The sequence below is a fragment of the Electrophorus electricus genome, chromosome 11 (genome assembly GCF_041902795.1).
Source record: "Electrophorus electricus isolate QZ-2024a chromosome 11, ASM4190279v1, whole genome shotgun sequence".
Classification (NCBI taxonomy): domain Eukaryota; kingdom Metazoa; phylum Chordata; class Actinopteri; order Gymnotiformes; family Gymnotidae; genus Electrophorus; species Electrophorus electricus.
In genome coordinates, this window is record NC_137507.1 from 13,253,287 (window position 1) to 13,265,474 (window position 12,188).

The 12,188-nt window shown below is 40.3% G+C and overlaps 1 protein-coding gene across 1 annotated transcript in view; it reads left to right on the top strand.

Moving 5' to 3' along the window:
- Nucleotides 1-8,304: 8,304 nt before the first annotated feature.
- rap1b (RAP1B, member of RAS oncogene family) overlaps nt 8,305-12,188 on the top strand; it is a 37,502-nt gene continuing 33,618 nt past the window's right edge. Inside the window, exon 1 of the mRNA XM_027002189.3 lies at nt 8,305-8,443. The gene's annotated coding sequence lies outside the window, so the exon portion shown is untranslated. The remainder of the gene's footprint in view (nt 8,444-12,188) is intronic.

Consider the following 12,188-nt stretch of genomic DNA (forward strand, 5'->3'; position numbering starts at 1 on the left):
CAAGTAGTGGTGAACTGTGACGAAAACAAGGCCTAGTCTCATCTCTAGGACAATATAATACACCCAGAGACTGTAAATGACATAATGCATATTGTAATTTGTATACAAAGTTGCCTAATGGAATGAAAGACACCTGTGAGTGCACCTTCTCCAGAAGGCTGGTTTGATCCACAGCTGTTGTTGTGAGAAGGGAACACAGGGGTATGTGTAAAAGAAAAGCATTATATGGGCATTGCATAATTATGTCAGGATGTATACTTAACGGTAATTGTTAAATAAAAGTCCCAGGGGATATCGTATATTAAATGTTTGTATTTGTTAATGGCATGCCTAAAAGATCTTTTAGCCCCTAAAACCCTTTAGCCCATAATGGAACATTCCAAGCCCTAGCAAGGTGGGGTGTACAGTATAAAAGCACTGATGAAAGTGTAATGGGGAGTTCCATGTCTGCTGAGAGAAGATGTGCATGTGAGTTCAGTGTGGCATCATTGCTGGCAGACTTTTTTTCTTTTAAACTAGCTGACATTGTAATTGAGTGTAAAAGCAGAAGGCCAGAGTATGAGGAAAACATATGTGTGTGATTTCAAGTTACATGTTATAATCACGTTATAAGGATATGATTCCCACTCACAGGTTACCTTAATCTGCAGAACATCAAATTAATTTATCTTTCTTTTATTTGTACACATGTAGAATATTGCTGTACTTTTAAACTCTGCACCAAAATTGTATTTCCTAAATATATTCAGATGTGTGTGTGTGTGTGTGTGTGTGTGTGTAAGGATATGCTTCTGGGTGTAAAAAAACAAAAATTTTACTTTAGTGCTAAGTAATGTAACAATAAAATTTCAAATATCCAAATATTTTGGGTACTCTGCCCCAGTTCCAGTTCACTGGGCTGATTCTCTAGGGTAGGGTTATTTTAGACCAGTGTTGAGCAGGTACAGTAGCAACCCAGTGCTGTATTGCAAGTTTGGTTCTTTTTAACCCAGAATTTTTTTGCATTATTTTTTATTATATTATATTGCATACAGTTGATTTTATCTACTACTTTAGGTTTCTTTTCATACTTGTTTACCCAGTAATTAAATACTAAATTAAATACTAAATGAAATGTGTAAAGCAACTACAGACATATTTAACAAATCAAATCTACTTATATAGCATATTTAGCATATTTAAAAACAACCACAGTTGACCAAAGTACCTCACATTACAAGGAAGAAAACAAGCAAACAAGACAGCAAATTTGTATTAAAATACAAATCAAACATGAACATAAAAGTGGGCATGCAATACAGAAAGGTGTACTTCATTTAGGCATAAAACAACACAAAAGCTCAGCGGCTTCAAAGGCCAGAGAGAAATACGGTTTTAACTGGGATGTAAGAATATTACCAAAGGTGACAAGAGAATGGGGAAAGGCATTCCACAGTCTGGGTCCAGTCACCGAATTTTACCATGACAATGGCATGGAAAGGAGCATGTGCTCGGATGATCTGAGAGACCTGAGTGTTGTGTGGTGGACAGGGAGGTCAGGGATGCATTGTGTTACGATTCCCTATAGCACTTGAGAACAAAAACAAAACAAAACAGGAGAACCTTCAAATCAGCTCCGAATTTCACTAATAACCAAAAACGCGAGGCACATATGAGGGAAGTGTCCCTCTGCTGATGAAGTAAAGTAAGACAAAACACACCCGCTGCTCAAATAGACATGTAGGCTGAGCGCCCAGACATTTCCCTGCATATTTTAGATATTTGGATATTTGGTAACCAGACAAATTTTTAAAAATTACTAAAAATAAAAAACTGAATGCAGACATCAGTAGCATGTTGTAATGTTGCCTGTTATAATGTCCATCCCTTTAATTATTTTAGTTAATTATTAATTAATTATATATCACAACTTAAAACATCTTATTACATAATTCCAGTATCAAATCCATAATAACAATAATCAAAAAACATTTTCCTTCTTCTCTCAAATGAGTTCTTAGATGAATAGTTTGTAGGCTTCTATTGGCCATTTGTATCCAAAAACAAACCATTCAGGAACTTTGGGTCAGTTACCAACTGTGACTATGTTAACAATCCTAACCTAAATCCTTTCTTTTCTTTTGATGTCATTTACTTTTGAGTAAAGGTTCAAGTGAGAGAGAAAGAAACAGAGAGACAGAGAGAAAAGTTGAAGAGGAGTGGGACACCCCCTTCCTTAGAACTGCCTACCTTTTAGCTACACTCACTGGACACTTTATTAGGTATGCCATGCTTATTGGTGCTTTTTATAGGTTTTCAGTTACATACTGTAGCCCACCAGTAGCTTTGCACAATTTGTCAGCCACACTTTTCCCTGTTAATTACTGGTCAGTTTCTGACCACAATGGACATGACATTTTTTGGGTGGCAGATCTTTTTTTTTTTTTTTTTTTACAGCAGTGACATTGACACTGGATGCTGTGCTGGAATAACTATATCATGGCCCAGAAGCATTAGGCTTTTACACTTTTCCATAGACAGCATTTCACAGACACTCTTATCCAGAGCGACTTACATTTACAGAGCAACGTTTATCAGCATGTCAGTGTCACTGCTAGAGAGTGGTCTTCCGCCCAGAAATGTCCAGTCAATAACAGTCCTGTGGTCAGAAGCTTAATCATTGATGAAGAGTTAGAAAATGGTTAACATAAATTGATCGTTTGTAAAGCCAAGCCATTATAATGTTACCACTTAGTCCTCCCGCAGGAACTATTGCCATCTTCCATATTGTCCATATTGCTGTTGTTCAATAATTCTATGGCATTATGTGCTGGTAGTATGATAGAAAATAATTGTTATATGTTTCTCTGTGCTTATAATGGAAGTCTAAGGGCTGTTATTAAGGAAGCCTTACAACAACTACACTACAAGTATAGTTTGAGTCAATAGCCTTCTATGGTATTATTTGGTAAAGCTTATCTTCTGTTTGGTAATCAACACACAATACTTTGAAAAATGTATGCAATATCATTATTGTTTAGCTAGCCAAGTATGAAACAAAATGTCTAGCCTTTCTTATAACAGCTTATCTACCCACATTTTCCCTGGTTTGTGATTTGGTCAGCCTAAAATTATACATCCTTCCTTAGGTGAACCATCCATTCTGCTCTCCCTCTCAAACCTAGAGAAATACAAACAGTAACCTTTCATCCACTGAACAAAACCCCATCATCTCCCTTCATATATTACACTCACCCTCGTCACTGACAAGGGCCTTGATATGGTAATTTAGGCAGAAATGATAATGTGAAAAGAACAATGGCTCAGGTTTGTATTCATAACCACAGAAAAGCGAATAGCCTCAGTAGCACTAGGCAATTTAAAAACCACACCACTGTCTGTGTGTGTGTGTGTGTGTGTGTGTGTGCGCATGCGAGCATGCTTGGGGGCACATGCACTGTTGGCGTTCACTTATATTTGTACAGTGAGGGATTTGGCAGGGCTGTGTTAACAAAGTGAACATACACCTGTTGACCTTCCCTTATATACTGGAGAGGCACTACGTTCGTTGCAGGCCATATAAGGCTGTACACTTCTGGGCTCCAGAGGTGCCAAGGATTCCTAAGACCTGCTGGTACGGAGCTCTCCTCCTAACCAAGAGCAGGGCAGGGGAAGCTCCGGGCCTCTCGGGCACCTGCAAGTGGCTCCCCGGGAGCAACATACCATCCTGGCTTCATTCCATTTGCCATCAGTGTCACACTGGATGGGAAAGTGTTTCCATTAACTCCTAGAAGCCTGAAATCTGAATGCGAAGTCTAAGAAGATGAAGGGATTGTTCTTCTGAAAACATATGGTCTTGCCCTATGGCTTGAATATTTGCTCTCAGTGCTCTTCATCAGATTTTGCCTCCAGTGTATTATTCCATTATGCTGTTTCTATGGCCTTCTGGAGGAGCCGAAGGCTGCAGAATCTGTAAAGGTTTTTAGATGGAACTGAAAACTTTACCCTTTAAAACTGACCCTAAACAGATATCACACCTACATTATGGCATTATTAGATTACCTCATTTGTGAAATTCCATTTGTGCCATTCCTTAACTGTATGTCCAAATAATAATATTATTAAGCAATTCCATACTTTTTTATGTGTTAATGGTAAGGGGTACCTCGAGTCTGAGCATGGTGTTTTATCACTGTGGCCATGATTGCACTATAAATGCATTATACAATTTGGTATTATCACATTCTATATCTTTACATGCTGTCTAGCTTCTGTTTATGAGCCTCAGTTCATTGTATATGCATCATGTCAGTGGTTTTAGCTGTAGTGCTTAAAGTAAAATCTCTCTCTTCTCATGTGGTTTATTCTGTTCACCCATTCAAATAGAAATTAATATTAACTTATTTTTATATTAAACATTATTAATAGACAAATAATTAAACTGCAATTATATTAAATTATTAAAGGAATTTTCCCCTCAATCGGCCTTTCTAATAATACTTCTCAATCTAAATGTATTCTTTCAAAGAAGAAGAGAGTGCAGGCAGGGTGGAGTAGGTGAAGTGTCAGGGGTGATGTGTGACAGAAGGGTACTGGTAAGAGTGAAAGGAAGAGTTTACAAGGTTGTAGTTAGACCAGCTATGTTGTGTTTTGGAGGCGCTAGCATTAATTAACAAAGACAGGAGGCGGAGCTGGAGGTGGCAGTGATGAACATGCTAAGGTTTGAATTAGGAGTGACGAGGACGGATAGGATTAGGAATGAGTATCAGTTCAGCTTGCTGGGTATATAGGGAGAAGGAGGATGAAGACAGAACTGCTGGGTGAGAGGAAAAGAGAAAAGCCAAAGAAGATGTTGATGGATGTGGCGAGGGAGCACATGCAAGCGGTGGGCCTGACATGCAGAGAACAGGAAGAAAGTTGGACGATCAGCTGTGGTGACCCCAAATGGGAATATCTGAAAGACGAAGAAAAAGAAGGAGAAGAAGAAGAAGAAAAAGCTATCCAGCTTTCCCAGCTATTCCTCTTGTACGTTTTAGGGTGTAAAACATTCTGATTTTCTTGGTTTGCTCCACACATCTTAGTTTTATGTTTTGTAGCATAAGTGTCTAAAAGCAATGTTTTGAGAAATGCATTTTATTTTTACATTTTAAACCCCTTGAACAAGTAGAACTGATTTCAGTACAGGCTGTGAAGACTAATCCTGAAGCAGAGATATACACTAGTCTCCAGGGGTTACACTACAACACTTATCAGTGGCATTCCGGAAGACAGAAGCAAACATCACTCCCTCTCTCTCTCATTCCACAAATGTAATTACCGTTTAGCTCTCTCTAATCTGTCTTTTATAAAAATTAAAATAGTAATAATAATAAATAAATAAAGTGTGTGTGTGTGTGTGTGTGTGTGTGTGTGTGTGTGTGTGTGTGTGTATGCGTGCGTGCGTGTGTGTTTGTGTGTGTGCGGTTGTACCTCATTGATGCTGTTTAAACCGTCACCTTGTATTTTTCCTGTTGCTTAGCAAAGAGTGGCGTGTGACACGTCTTAGTAATTGATATGTAATAGATTCTACTATCTGTGACCACTGAGTTATAAAGCTTGCCTTTCCCTCTTAAACATGTTTAAAAGCCTTTGTCAATATGTACTACTTGATTTATTTACATTTTATTAATTTTTTTAATAAACAACAGTCTCTTTTACAATCCCACCCAGTTCACAAACAAAACCAAACCAGAGTAAGCTCTAATTATGAAATTAAAGAATATATCCAGTGTAGTCATGTCTTGTGGAACAGTTAAATACCCTCATCTTGGCATACATGTTTGTCTTGAATGTGTCATACTTCACTCATGCATTCTGCAACTGACTTAGATACAGTAGCAAATTAGTAATCATTGCTCTATGAGTTGCTCAGTAACTGGTGTATGTCTGTGTGTATGTGAGATGTGAGAGGAGAGAGAGAGAGAGAGAGAGAGAGAGAGAGAGAGAGAGAGAGAGAGAGAGAGAGAGAGAGAGAGAGAGCACTTCCAAAGAAGAATGCCACAGAGAAGTTCAGGATCCTTCCATTAACCTAATTTATCTCTATGCTTAAATGACACTGTCATTGCTGTTATGAAAATCATGGTAATAATCTATTTCTGTTGTGCTCTAGGTAAACATACCTGAGGTGAGGCCAGAATGTGCTAATAATGAGCTGTACCTTTAATTGGAGCAATCCTGCCTTCCACAGCCATTGCATCAGGAATAGGACTTACACCCATTGTTATTTTAATCCTCAGAAGGATTTTTTTCTTCCTTTTTTGTCTCTGTTTACCCCATACAGTGTCTCGATGTCAGGGCAAACAGTTTACAGTGTGCAATCGTCATGAAGAAACTGTGAAACCCCACCCAGAAAGGAAGGCATAGCTAAGAATAAACCCTTGAGTTTCCAGTTGCCCTCACGGGCAGGAGTTCCTGTAGGCTCTATCAGATCTGGAGAGGATGCTTTAGCCTCTTTAAGTCAGCACTGGATCATAGTCATGGGTCACCTGCCTCAACAAACGTTTCAGAGAAGCGATTCCAGTTAAGTTGCTTGCTCACATTCTCATGTCATATGAAAGTAAAGCAAAAAAAAAGTAAATCTTTGGTGAAGGTCTTGCATAATATACAATCTTTGGTGAAGGTCTTGCATAATATACAGATGTTTATATCCAACAGGAAGCTTTTAAACATGTCTGTATTGATGCTACATATATGGAAGACACTTTAAGAGCTGCTTTTACCAGCCCCATATGAAACAAAGTGGTCCATGTCCTTCAACTGCCTATGACTGGCAATCACCAGCCACTTTATTAGAAAGACCTCTTCATTAGAAATTTTAGGTGTACAGCTAGTCTATACACTATGCGTCAATGTCACCACATCTCATCTGTCCATCTCTACAACCCACCTGCCATGCTATGCATAGTTTGCATTTGACACCATCTAGCCATTCGTCAGTGCTGAGCTTCTGACCATAGGACAGCTACAGGCTACAGGCTACAGGCTACTGCTACAGATCCTTGTGTAACAGGCCACTCTCAGGAGTGACACGTTTGTGTAAAAACCTGAGCAAGACTGCTGTGCTTTATAATTTGTACCAGCTCAACACCCACAGCCATGTCACTACCATGCCAGGGTGTGGACAATGGTCCACCCAAAAAATATCCACTCAGCAATGTTCCAGTGGTCAGAAACTGATCCTTAATGAATGGCATTGAGGGTAGCTGATGAATTATGCATGGTTATAGATGTGCTCCTGTCCATCTGATTTAAGCATAATTGTACACTTACAAAATGTACCTATAGGAATATCTGTTAAGGTGGCCAGTGTTTCTTGGTGCAGGGCAGGAGTTTTAATAAAGTGGCTGTTGGTAAACTCTATGAGTTAGTCTAATGCTGTGCACATTAGTTATAGTTATAGTTAGTTTAGAGGCTGATTAAAATCAGCCTGTTAATACTATTAGACAACTTCATTTTGATGAGTCTCATTCGTTGTGTTGCCACATGTTCATGCTTCTGCCATTTGGACTAGTAGTTTCTGCAAACATTTTAATGAAAACCTACAGAGATTTAAAGAGTGCTGTCATGGCCATAGCCTATCGTTATCTAGACATAGCACACTACCTCAAAAGAGTTTGTGAATCTTGTTGTGCCCGGTCTTGCATGTCTGAGGAACCTGCACCAATATTCCTATACATTGCACAGCTGAGGACCACATGATTGCTGGTAGCAGGGAGGGCTTGGAACATACTTGGCATTCCTAGCTCTTGCAACCACTCTCAATGAGCCATTTGATTTCCTCTGAATCTTTTTCCTGGGTGGTGGAGCAAGATTGTAAGACATGAGTAATGTTGCCCATGGAGAACAGGAGACTATTCACGCTACACAAGGAACAGAATGACAGCATTCAAAATTATTCACAGTGGTTCATGGAGAAAAAAGAAAAGAAAAAAAAAGTGGGCTGCAGGAAATTAGCATGTGGTATGAGGCAAGATTACGCCGCATTTGACAGGATAGATTGTTGTGATAACGGATTCATGGATCCCCGTTGACACACAGAACATAGGTGGTACATAATTTTACAAGGAATACATTTACATTCTTCCTGACAATCGATTTTTCAGCAGCTGTGCTCAGTCAAAATGTCAAAGGCCTATTTGTGATTTTCCGTGTCTGTCCGAGCCGATCATTGTTTATATAAAAATGCCATCTGTGTAAACGTTTTCCCAGTGTTGCAGCTAAATGGTATTAGATGTGTTTCCGCAGGCGTCCGGCCTTTGCCATGCGCTCCCCATTCACCGCGACACTTCCAACTGTGGGCAGAGCGCAGAGGAGTGGTGCCGAAACCGAGGCTGCAACGTCATGCCAAACTCAAAACCTCACCCTACGAGGCGAGAGCGAGCACGGAGGCAGAGGCGCAGACAGACCGGAGCTTCGGAGTACATCTGTGAGTACGGGCTTCGGGTACGCTGTAACCTTACCGTCGCGACACATTTTGGGGCTTGTAAAGAGAACCGAAGGGTTATTTGGTAACGCGTAACACGGATATCGTGAACGGGCTTTACGACAGTGTTTCCAGTTCTGCGAGCGAACACCGAGACCGGTTAGATGTGCACAACACACGGTTTGCGGAAGAGCGGGTCAAATGTCTAGAATATGGCGGAGCTTGAGTGAAACAATTCAACTCCTAATATTTCCTAGACGTCGTCTTATGAATGTGGACTCTCGTGTTACTCTTATCTGTATCGAGTGCTCGTCATAATTAAATGGTAGGATTATACCGCATAGGTGTACTGTGTGAAGAATGGCGTTTTATTGTGTGTTATCTACGGCTCTGGAAGTTATAGCGGAAATGGAAAAGTTGTACGAATGAGTAATATAGCTGGGGGAACTGGGCGTATAGGCTTGGTCATGTTTTAAATGTCAGTAAACGAAATGTCTTCGGTAAAACGCCGTGGCCCATGCTTGCATTGTAAAGTTAGCTGTCTTCCATGCATTGTAGCATTAGCTAACGCACAAAAAGGTTTATTTAACCTTTAACGCAGTCTTCTCGCTCTTGATGTGCCTGATAGCGGCCCCGCCTAGTTCAGTGCTCAGTCGAAGACTAGTTTATTCAGTATATAAAAAAGAATTAAAATATAACGGAGTGATACAGATCTAGACCCAAATTTGAATTCCTGGTCCGTGTAATATCCGTGGACACGTTAATTCTGTTCCTTGTCAGGAATTGTCTTCTTGCATGTCATAGTTGTGAAAATGGGGAAGAGAATATAGCTAGTCAGTAGCATTATGTTGCAGTCCACTCTAAAGACAAACCACATAGCTTTTCTTCAGTTTGTTCGGGTGTCCTTTAATTGTTATTTTTTGTTTGCCCGTAAGTTTAAAGTCTGATTTGTTTTGTGTAGAAAACTAGGCGACAAGAGCATATTAAACCGGCCGTATATGTGTTTATAGTGGCAGGGAGTATCCTGTTGCGTCTTCATTTATTTTTAATGGCATAATCTTTTATGACACTGAGCTACAAGGTTCAGGCACATGCTTTTGGTTTTAAATTAACTGTGTGGGTATGTAGAATTTCCAAAAGTGTTGTGTGTGTTTAATGTGTGAGTAATGAGATGTTTACTCATCAACAAAATTTAGTATCATTTCCTGTTTTGAGGAGTTCTTAACCATAGACTTGTCATTGAGGAATGCATTAGGAAATGTGGATTAATTCTGAACCATGGAAGTGAGATAATGTGTCAGTGTTCAAGGCAGATAATTTCATACAGAATACAGACACATTGCTTGACATAAGATATTTATGTCAGATAAATGTTATGTTAGATAAAGCCTTATAAGGCATTGAAAGCAATTGGAAATTGCACAGTGTATCTTAGCATTTAGTTAAGTAATTTCTTTACGGGGGGTCTCCCTTTAAATTTGTTTTATCAGTTTTTACATGTGTCTCTTAAAGGCCAGTGCATGTTCATTATATAGCAGCAACTAGAACTGATCTCGGAGAGTGTGTGCCAGGATGGCCTCCCGCTGCCGTGGTCTGACCCCAGTCCTGTCCTTTTTGCAATGAAAGGAAGGAAATCCCCATGATAGTGTGTCCTCTTGAGCACACAGGAATGCCGGTTTAGAGGCTCCTTTGGAACAACAAAATGAAGCACCGTTGGCTTCCTTTTGGACAGGGACGCCCACAGTTTGACGCCATTATTGCCTTGAGTTAGATCCAGTGTCAAGGTTGTAAACATTCGTCTCTATAGTTACGTTCATGAGTACCAGTCAGTGGTTTGGTCAGCAGGTATAATAGGATGAAATGGATATTTTTTATGTGGCTTTGACATCTACTATTATTTTAATCCTGGTCAGGTTGCCTTTAGAGGCCAGGCTAATGCAGATTATGTGCTGAATCTACATTTGGGAATAGAGTCTCTTTCTAAGGAACATGGGAACCATCAAAGCAGATCTTCACATGACCACAGGAGCTAAATGGTAGGTCCTGTGCAAATACCTGGCATACTTCCAAAGGGCACTCTGTCATACTGAGCCGTATGCAAGTCGTATGGCTACAAAGGTAAAATGGCATTTAAGTACCTTCACCCTGTCTGTGAAAATAGTAGCAACCTGTGACTGTTGTTTTTAGCAAGCAGCTGATTCTATAAAACACAAAGGCTGTATGTAAATCCACGAGACCTTCAGGGAAAGAGAAAAGAGGAAAGGATACACTCTCAGGAGGAAAACGGGAAGGAGTGTGTGTGGGGAGGAAAACGGGAAGGAGTGTGTGTGTGTGTGGGGAGGGCAGGGTGGATGAAGGCGGTTAGGGTCCCATAGTGAGTTATCCTACTTCCTCTTCAGGCCAAAGGGCCTTGTGAAACCTGGTGGCCCTGTCACACTTTTCTTCCTTTTTCAGTCAGATTGTCATGCTGAGGGACCAGAGATGGATTTGGGGGTGTGTATAGATAGTTGACACATACTATCAGCTGTTGTTTCATCCTTTATCCTGTTCCAGTTCACTAGCTATTGTGCAGATTTGTGACCGTGTCTGAAGTGGCTGTCACTATTGTACTAAGGCTTGCTGGGTTAATATGGTGGCTGCAGTTGGTTCTTATGGTCACAAACTGTACCATTTTAATCCCTATGCAATTCTTTGACAGCATTGTCTCTATTCAGGCATGTAAACTAAACCTGATGCCAGCTATTTTGGCTCGTGCCAATTAAGGAGTTTTAGACATTCTCATAAGATGAGAATTAGTGCCCTTAAGGACTTTCTTCACTGTGAATAGAAGTAGACTGCAAGTTTTAGAAAGATATTTATTGGCCATTTTGCGTGTTTCAAATTGTCATGTGACCAGGGTTTTATTTTTCCGAAGCACTTTAGACCATATATTGCAAAAACTGAATGAAACTTTAAGAGCATTTGGAAATGATGATTCATTGATTGCATGTTCTCTTTGTGGAGGATACGTACTCTCTACAGCCACTATGAAATGGCACTTTAGGAGAAACACCTTGAGGATATGCAGTGAGAGGCTATAGCTCCTTTGTTGCTATGCACGTATTCTGTTTCTGTACTTTAGCTCCTCGTCAGTGTTCAATTGACTACGTGGCTACTTGTATCTGGATGTTCTTGAGTAGCTGACCACTGTCAACAGGGAGTGACACTGGTGTGTAAAACTGACACTGCTGAACCAGATAAACTTGTATCAGTTTAGGAACCTCAGTCCCCTCTTTGTTAATGTTGTGTTGAGAATGGTACCCCATCCAAATAAAATTCAGTTCACAGTGTGACTGGTCAGAACTGACCGGTGATGAATAGATGTTGGTGGACAAATTGTAGTTTCATAGGGGCAGCAGTTGTAATTGTACACTTGCACCTAACATGAGTGTGCGTGGCTTAGAGTGTGGGTACAAGGTAGGTGTTTCTAATAAAGTGGACGGTGAATAAGTGTGGAAACACATCCCTGGGGTCCGTGTACAGTAATCAGTCTGAGACCTGATGCCATGCGATACTCTGACATTTGACACTGAGCTTGGCTAGTTTGCATTGATCCAGTCTCCTGCTGCCTTTTTCCTTTCTCTCGTAATCTGCATCCCAGCCAGCTGTTTGTCACCAGCTAAGCTTCTTACGGCACTGGGGACTGTGCCATTTCCTCAGCCGTAGAAACACTTGTTTCAGCTGGGAATGCGCTACTAGCTGTGCTTTT